Source organism: Anomaloglossus baeobatrachus, chromosome 4 (assembly GCF_048569485.1).
Source record: "Anomaloglossus baeobatrachus isolate aAnoBae1 chromosome 4, aAnoBae1.hap1, whole genome shotgun sequence".
NCBI classification, from domain to species: domain Eukaryota; kingdom Metazoa; phylum Chordata; class Amphibia; order Anura; family Aromobatidae; genus Anomaloglossus; species Anomaloglossus baeobatrachus.
The window spans coordinates 27,237,602-27,247,030 of record NC_134356.1 but is presented as its reverse complement, the minus strand read 5'-3'; the positions used below and the strand labels follow the sequence as shown (position 1 = coordinate 27,247,030).

Here is a 9,429-nt window from a genome sequence, read left to right as displayed (position 1 = left end):
GGTATATTGACATAAAAATAAAAAGGTTATGGCTCTTGGAAGGAGGAAAAAACGGAAAATCGCCAAGGGGATGTGGTTGAAGGGGTTAATAGTAATATTTGTAAAGGGTATGAACTATCCCTCTTTCGTACACTTGTTAGTAACATATCTGGCTTTGGGAAAGCTGGGTGATTACTGTACCTATTTCTCGGCTGACCCAGCTTTCCCAGTGTCCGGATTAGATGCGGGGCCCAGGATCCTGGGGTGACTGTGACTCCTGCACCCCGGATAGTTATACCGCTCTCTGTAATATCTGCTTGGTTCAGCAGCCGATGTATCAGTCTATGTGTAATACACAGATATTTCCTTGTATATTGGAGCTGTTGTATTATGTGTGTGTGAGTGTAAACGCCTCAAGATTTGCAAATTAAAAGGTTTACCCCTGAATCTATTTCTGTCTCCTCTATAGTAGCCCGGCCATATCTCCAGATCCTCACTGCGACATTCCTTACATTTCTCTGGCTCCATCTCCTCCACATGTTTCTGTGCTCAGTGTGAAGTCCTTCACTGGTGGCCATGTGACCTCTATAAACTACATTTCCCACAAGCCCCGGCTTCTTCTCCAGACTCACTGCTCTCATCCGTGTAAAGCTATATTAGCTGCTCCTCCATTGCTTTGTGATAGGAGGTTCTGTGTATAGGCCGACCGCCCTCCATACTACAATTCTGTATGTCTTTTACATATTTTTCCCCTGTGTGTCCTCTCCTATCTCTTTGCTGCCCATAGCAACCAATCACAGCGCAGGTTTCATTTTACCAGAGCGGTTTAAAACATTAAAGCTGAGCTCTGATTGGTCGCTATGCGTAACAGAGACAGTTTCTCTTTCAGACAGTGTGGATGAAGGCCCAGACGTGTTTATAGTATGTATAGGCGGGAGGCGGCCGTTATAACAAATATTCATGCTTTATATGAGGAAAAACATTAGTGGTTTAGGTGCTGGGATGTCTGTGCTCGTTCGGCTTTACAGCGCTTTATGAGAGGATACTGTTATGGGCTGCTCCGGCCCTGAAGCTCCTGTCTGCAGACACAGGAGGCGGCAGCTGCACTCACTGCTCTACGGAAGCCGCACTCTGCCACTCCCGGAGCAGCCCTGGGGGCGGGGCCAGGGTCATGCAGGGCTGATCTGCCGGAACTTCACTGCGAAGAGCTGACTTCCTGTTCTCCTCTCTCTGCGGCCGGCGCCATTGCTTGTGCAGACACGTGTGTGAGGGTAAGTATTCATACCTGGGTCTGTGTATTTGTGCCTTGTTGTATTACTTGTGTATGTGACCTGGCTGTGTATGTACGCACGCGCGAATATATGAGGCCTGTGTGTATGTATGTACAGTGTATATATATATATATATATATATATATATATAAAAATATATATATATATAAAAAATGGCCTGTGTGCGCGCGCGCATATGAGGCCTGTGTTTGTGTGCACACATGAGGCGTGGCTGTGTGTACGCACGCGCGAATATATGAGGCCTGTGTGTGTATGTATGTACAGTGTATGTGTGTATATATATATAAAATAAAAATGGCCTGTGTGCGCGCGCGCATAGGAGGCCTGTGTTTGTGTGCACACGCATATGAGGCGTGGCTGTGTGTGTGTGTTTGCGCTTGTGCACACATATGAGGCGTGGCTGTGTGTGCGCGCGCTTGTGCACACATATGAGGCGTGGCTGTGTGTGCGCGCGCTTGTGCACACATATGAGGCGTGGCTGTGTGTGTGCGCGCGCGCTTGTGCACACATATGAGGCGTGGCTGTGTGTGCGCGCGCTTGTGCACACATATGAGGCGTGGGTGTGTGCGCGCGCTTGTGCACACATATGAGGCGTGGCTGTGTGTGCGCGCGCGCGCTTGTGCACACATATGAGGCGTGGCTGTGTGTGCGGGCGCGCACACATATGAGGCGTGGCTGTGTGTGCGGGCGCGCACACATATGAGGCGTGGCTGTGTGTGTGGGCGCGCACACATATGAGGCGTGGCTGTGTGTGTGGGCGCGCACACATATGAGGCGTGGCTGTGTGTGTGGGCGCGCACACATATGAGGCGTGGCTGTGTGTGTGGGCGCGCACACATATGAGGCGTGGCTGTGTGTGTGGGCGCGCACACATATGAGGCGTGGCTGTGTGTGTGGGCGCGCACACATATGAGGCGTGGCTGTGTGTGTGGGCGCGCACACATATGAGGCGTGGCTGTGTGTGTGGGCGCGCACACATATGAGGCGTGGCTGTGTGTGTGGGCGCGCACACATATGAGGCGTGGCTGTGTGTGTGGGCGCGCACACATATGAGGCGTGGCTGTGTGTGTGGGCGCGCACACATATGAGGCGTGGCTGTGTGTGTGGGCGCGCACACATATGAGGCGTGGCTGTGTGTGTGGGCGCGCACACATATGAGGCGTGGCTGTGTGTGTGGGCGCGCACACATATGAGGCGTGGCTGTGTGTGTGGGCGCGCACACATATGAGGCGTGGCTGTGTGTGTGGGCGCGCACACATATGAGGCGTGGCTGTGTGTGTGGGCGCGCACACATATGAGGCGTGGCTGTGTGTGTGGGCGCGCACACATATGAGGCGTGGCTGTGTGTGTGGGCGCGCACACATATGAGGCGTGGCTGTGTGTGTGGGCGCGCACACATATGAGGCGTGGCTGTGTGTGTGGGCGCGCACACATATGAGGCGTGGCTGTGTGTGTGGGCGCGCACACATATGAGGCGTGGCTGTGTGTGCGGGCGCGCACACATATGAGGCGTGGCTGTGTGTGCGGGCGCGCGCACATATGAGGCGTGGCTGTGTGTGCGGGCGCGCGCACATATGAGGCGTGGCTGTGTGTGCGGGCGCGCGCACATATGAGGCGTGGCTGTGTGTGCGGGCGCGCGCACATATGAGGCGTGGCTGTGTGTGCGGGCGCGCGCACATATGAGGCGTGGCTGTGTGCGCGCGCCCACACATGAGGCGTGGCTGTGTGTGCGCGCGCGCGCGCGCCACACATGAGGCGTGGCTGTGTGTGCGCGCGCGCGCCCACACATGAGGCGTGGCTGTGTGTGCGCGCGCGCGCCCACACATGAGGCGTGGCTGTGTGTGCGCGCGCGCGCCCACACATGAGGCGTGGCTGTGTGTGCGCGCGCGCGCCCACACATGAGGCGTGGCTGTGTGTGCGCGCGCGCTCGTGCACACACATGAGGCGTGGCTGTGTGTGTGCGCGCGCGCTCGTGCACACACATGAGGCGTGGCTGTGTGTGCGCGTGCGCTCGTGCACACACATGAGGCTTGGCTGTGTGTGTATATGTATATATATATATATATATATATATATATGAGGCCTGGCTCTGTGTGCGTATGTATATAGAGTGTCCACCCATATCCTGTCCACCGCCATTAACTTGAGAACGGCGGCAGCTATAGGCATATAAGTGGTGTCTAGGTATAGTAAAGTAGCCATGCGCTACGCAATGAAACCACTTATAGCGCCACCTGGTGGAAGACAATGGAGTTAGCATTTTTATTTCGAAAACGGAACGAGATAGAGGGAAAAAAAGTGAATTACAAAGTTGCAGGCATCATCAATTCTATACGAATCGACACCTTATATACAGAAATGCTATGATATGAAACCCATGACCCCCCCCCCCAAAACATTGAATGCTGGTCACGCATATGGCGCTCATTTAACTGTGTTGCTCAAAGTAGCCCCCATCAGCTGCAATGCACATCTGGACTCTGCACAGCATACTGTATCTTGCTGCACGTTGTGCAATATGGTAGGTGACACGTTTGCACAAGCATCTGTGATACGTTGTCGTAGGTCCTGCAATGTTGGTGGAGGGGTCGCATACACCTGCTGTTTGATGTGACCTCACAGAAAGAAGTCCAATGGGGTCAGGTCAGGTGAGCGTGGAGGCCACTCCGCGCAGCCACCATACCCAATGACTTGTAGGAAGGTCTCCATGAGGTATCGCTTCACGTCCGCAGCCTTGTGAGTTTTACACGTTCTAATCATAGCATTTCTGTATGCAAGGTGTCGATTCGTATTGAATTGAAAATGTACATTTTTGTAATTCACTTTTTTTCTCTATCTTGTTCCATTTTCGAGATAAAAATGCTAACTCCGTTGTTTTCCACCAGGTGGCGCTATAGGTGTTTACATTGTGTAGCGCATGGCTACTTAACTATACCTAGACACCACTTCTATGCCTATAGCTGCCGCCGTTCTCAGGTTAATGGCGGTGGACAGGATATGGGTGGACACACTGTATATACACTGCACAGTACCCTTTCTCCTGTCCTGTTATCAGAGAGGAGACATTGTACTTCGCACTTCTCAGGGTCATTATTGGTTTATTATTTTGTATATTCTGAATAGCGCCATGTATGTGGAGCTGTTGTTGATCATACGCTCTGAAGCGCCATTCACATGTGCCTCTTACAATAACTGTCTGTACTCACAGTATATCATACACCGGTCACATATTCTCCCGTATACTGGATGTAATATACTATGTACAGACATCAGATGTCATATACATGATATGTAGCTGGTATAATATCTGATATTCTGTACTTACACCAGTCACATATTATCCTGTATACTGTATGTAACAGCTGATGTTATATACAGGGTAAATGTGAGTGGTAGAATATGATGTCTGTACTCATAGTATAATAACTCACATATTATCCAGTATATACCATCTGATATCTGTACTCATAACTTATCATATACCAGTCACGTCTTGTCCTCTATACTGTATGTAATATACTATGTGCACAGACATCAGATGTATATACAGTGCAGGATAATATGTCTCTGATACATCATATACCAGTCACACATTATCCTTTCTCCATATTTCTGTATCCAGGTCTACTACAAAGAAAGGATATAACAAGATGTCGCTTATTTTCTGCTTTGAAGACGTGTGCAATGAACTTTCCCCCCAAATTCTGTGTAAATGTTCGTGCTCTGCAGTGCGAGTGTGTTATTATATTCACCTAGCGCCTTCTCCGGTATCCAGCACCGCTCTGCCCCTCTTCTGAGTGATGTTACCGCTTGTCAGACTCCTTGGTTCACACTGTGCTGTGACCTGGACATCTTTTACAATGTAAGTCTATGGAACCTTATTCCATAGACTTACTTTGTAAAAGCCTCTTCTAGGTCACACAGAGCGCAGCGTGACCCAAAGAGTCTGCAGAGCGGTGACGTCACTGAGAAGAGGAGCAGATCTCAGTGCAACCAGGAGAGTCTGCAGAGCGGTGACGTCACTGAGAAGAGCAGCAGAGCACAGTGCGACGCAGAGAGTCTGCAGAGCGGTGACGTCACTGAGAAGAGGAGCAGATCTCAGTGCAACCAGGAGAGTCTGCAGAGCGGTGACGTCACTGAGAAGAGCAGCAGAGCACAGTGCGACGCAGAGAGTCTGCAGAGCGGTGACCTCAGTGAGAAGAGGAGCAGATCTTAGTGCAACCAGGAGAGTCTGCAGAGCGGTGATGTCACTGAGAAGAGGAGCAGAGTGGTGCAGCACACAGAAGGTCGCTGCAGGTGAGTATACTAACACACTGACCGTACATTGCACTGACATTTACACAGAGAGAAAAAAGTCAATATGCGGCTTCTTTAGGTGGACTGTTTTGTCTGTTTTATAATGGAGGCGAGTATATATAAACCAACTCTGTGGACAACATGCAATTTCCAGGCAACATTTTTTTTCCAACACTGTTTTCCGAGCTCTAGACAGATTTCTGTAGTCCCTATGTGAGAGCAGACTGCTGAATGGTGATAGAGTGCTGTGCACACTGTCAGGATTCCCCTGTATTCCCAGTGTAGTGATAGATATATGCATTTTGCACAGTTATGGTCACGTGCTAAGTAGAGTCCCAGACACTTCTCTCAGTAGCTGAATAGGATAACTGAAGTGAGCACTAATATATATATATATATATATATATATATATATATATATATATATATATATATGAGTGCAAGCCAAAAATACATACTATATATAAGAATAAGGCTGCACATCAAACTTAGATAATGGTATAATGCCTCAAGCATATGGAAAAATATTGGAATATACAATGAAAAATGCTACTTGCTAATTTGAACATGTGAATAATGAATTGCATACCTGCTATGAATATTAGGAAAAAGGAGATATTTAGCAATCGCATTGATCAATGTAACTGAGCCCCAAAACCTCGTCAAGGTATATCTCTATATTGGGGTCCCTAGCTCTGTGACCCGAACTGTGTGTCATCTCATTGCAATTAAAAACTGCTATGGGTGGAGAGGGGTAACTAAGGACTTTCTTATATAGGAGATGGAAAAAACATGGCCGAAAGGGGCGGAGCTGTGTTCACATTCAGAAAAAAAACTACATATAACTGAATAGGATAACTGAAGTGAGCACTAATATATATATATATATATATATATATATATATATATATATATGAGTGCAAGCCAAAAATACATACTATATATAAGAATAAGGCTGCACATCAAACTTAGATAATGGTATAATGCCTCAAGCATATGGAAAAATATTGGAATATACAATGAAAAATGCTACTTGCTAATTTGAACATGTGAATAATGAATTGCATACCTGCTATGAATATTAGGAAAAAGGAGATATTTAGCAATCGCATTGATCAATGTAACTGAGCCCCAAAACCTCGTCAAGGTATATCTCTATATTGGGGTCCCTAGCTCTGTGACCCGAACTGTGTGTCATCTCATTGCAATTAAAAACTGCTATGGGTGGAGAGGGGTAACTAAGGACTTTCTTATATAGGAGATGGAAAAAACATGGCCGAAAGGGGCGGAGCTGTGTTCACATTCAGAAAAAAAACTACATATAACTGAATAGGATAACTGAAGTGAGCACTAATATATATATATATATATATATATATATATATATATATATATATATATATATATATATATATATATATATATATATATATATATATATATATATATATATATATATATATAATATATATATATCTCTAATATATATATATATAGTAGGACACTGATAGACGTGGATGAAAATTTTGTCGGCATTTGACCACAACTATATCATCATTACTTCGGCTTTTATCTTTTCAAAAAACTTGTTACCTCTACTCCCTACATGAAGCAGCCGGCGGCAAATACAACAAGGATGGGCCGCTGCTCATGGGCTGTGTCTTGCTAAATTCTACTAAGAAGGGGGCTGAAAGCCCGTACTTACGAAGCGCTCACTGATATCCTAATCAGGCACGAATACTAATATTCTTTATAGCAAGATACTATTTATTTTAATAGCACATGAATATAATCAATGGTACATAGGCATTTAGAATCTTATAGTCATAGAAACTTATACAATAACAGAAATATGCATCAACATTACCGTTATGTTGTAGCAATCCTTTCACATCGGAGGGAACTCGAGTTAAGATAAGGAATCAACATGGCATCTTGCATCACAGGAACAGTGCGTACGTACACTCCAATGTCCTGGAAGGTATTTCCCTACCTTAAGCGAGTTCCGTGTATATTTTATAGGAAAATATTGTAGGTTGTGTCTAAATGGTCACCAGCATATGACAGCTGAGTCATGTTCATGTAACTTGACCACAAAATGTTGTAGGTAACGGCAGCTTCCTGCACATTTCCAGCACATCCTGTCAGTTGACAACTGGCTGACCACAGTTTAGTGAAATATTGCAATGAGCCGTAAATTTCATCCTTAAAACTGTCTTTAAGCTAACCACAAGTTTCCTGTAAGTGGAACTGTAAATGTTACTTCCTTTATCTTCAACTGCTTCAAGACATGTGTGACATATATTCCTTGGTAATCATTTTGGCCCTCCAAAGGACATCTTCTTTGATACTGAATTATTGATGGATCAAATAATATCTGGGATCACTCCTATCTTTTGATCATGATCCCTATCTAATAGTCATTCAAACTTCAGTCATATCACATTGGTATCACAATCGGTCCTTGATCCCAGGGATTATTTTCCATCATCAGTATTCCACTAGAAGAAGATCACTCGGAATATACCATACCATGACCAAGAAATATTGTTTGCCACAAATTTTGTTTTCTTGGTTTGTTTAGATAAACGTTGAATCACAAATATAATAATCACTTTCACTACTATGTATATTATATTAAAACTAAAAGCAATATTATCTGAAAAGCTCCCTTGAATATCATGTGTTTTGGCATTTGCTCGATATTCAAAGGAATCATTACACATTACATTTCCCGATATGTTACTACAAGTTTCACTAGTCCCATTTATGAACATATTGGCATAAGGCCATAACATATCATGAATTGTCCTTTCCAATAAGCTGGGTTTAAAAGCATCTACAGTCCATAGAGATGAATCCCAGGTTAGTCAGTCCAGTCTTATATCTTAGTACCCAAATTCCTCCCTTAAAAGCCAGATATTGCAAATTGGTGACTGTTGCATTCAAATTGCCTTGCCACCATGGAAGATTGATCCATCCCACTACGGAAATGGGTACTGTCGCATTCTATAGATGAACACATCGAGTGTCTTTATCAGCAAGATGATCAGAACAACTTTTCTACTTTAAGATTTCCTCCATCGATACCGGGACATCCAGATAAGGGATACTGGTGGCTGTAACCGAAGAATGTGTACAGATCCAGAAATCTGTGTGTTGAAAATGTGATGGTGCATCAGAAATTCATTCGCCACAGGTTCCTCCTGATGTAGACTTGTCCATCCAACGACCAAAGAGGCAAACATCAGACACAGGAATTTCTCCATCTCATCACTATCGAGCTCTTCCCAGTAACCGATACCATGGATTCCGCTTATTTACAACACCATCTGCAAATAAAGATACACTATTATTCTCGTAAATAACATTTTTCTTGTGGGACATATTCCCACTTCTCCACTCCTGGTCTCATTATCAGGAGAGTACGATCTTTTCCGACCGCTATTACCTCTGTCTCTGAGGGCGGTCCTTGGAGGTTTTGAATCCATATTTTTGCTCCTACACTTTTAATATTAGAGGATCCAAAACCTTTAGTACCCCGTATTGTTAATTCTGCCGGGGCAGTTCCTTCTCTTATTTCAGACAAGTTTATTGGGATAATCAACATCTGAGCCACCCTCTGGTGTTTCATCAATATCAAAGGTTCATTTCCAAAATTTAGCATCAGTACCTTGATTTCTCCCTGATAATCTTCCTCTATTACCCCTCCCACCACTATGGCTCCTTTTAACACTAAACTAGAACTAGTGGCTATTTGACCATAATGATCCTTTGGTATATGGCAACCCAATCCTGTTGAAATTGGTTTTACCTTACCTGGGGGTACCACGACAGTTTCCAATGTACTGAGGTCTAAACC

General features: G+C 45.1%; 1 protein-coding gene across 2 annotated transcripts in view; it reads left to right on the top strand.

Annotated features, from left to right (window-relative positions):
* The first annotated feature begins 828 nt into the window (after positions 1–828).
* LOC142301105 (E3 ubiquitin/ISG15 ligase TRIM25-like) overlaps positions 829–9,429 on the top strand; it is a 32,879-nt gene continuing 24,278 nt past the window's right edge. The window contains exon 1 of one of the 2 annotated variants that reach the window (XM_075342127.1): positions 829–900. The gene's annotated coding sequence lies outside the window, so the exon portion shown is untranslated. Of the gene's footprint in view, positions 1,251–9,429 lie in introns of both variants that reach the window. The other variant, XM_075342126.1, reaches the window with a different exon arrangement.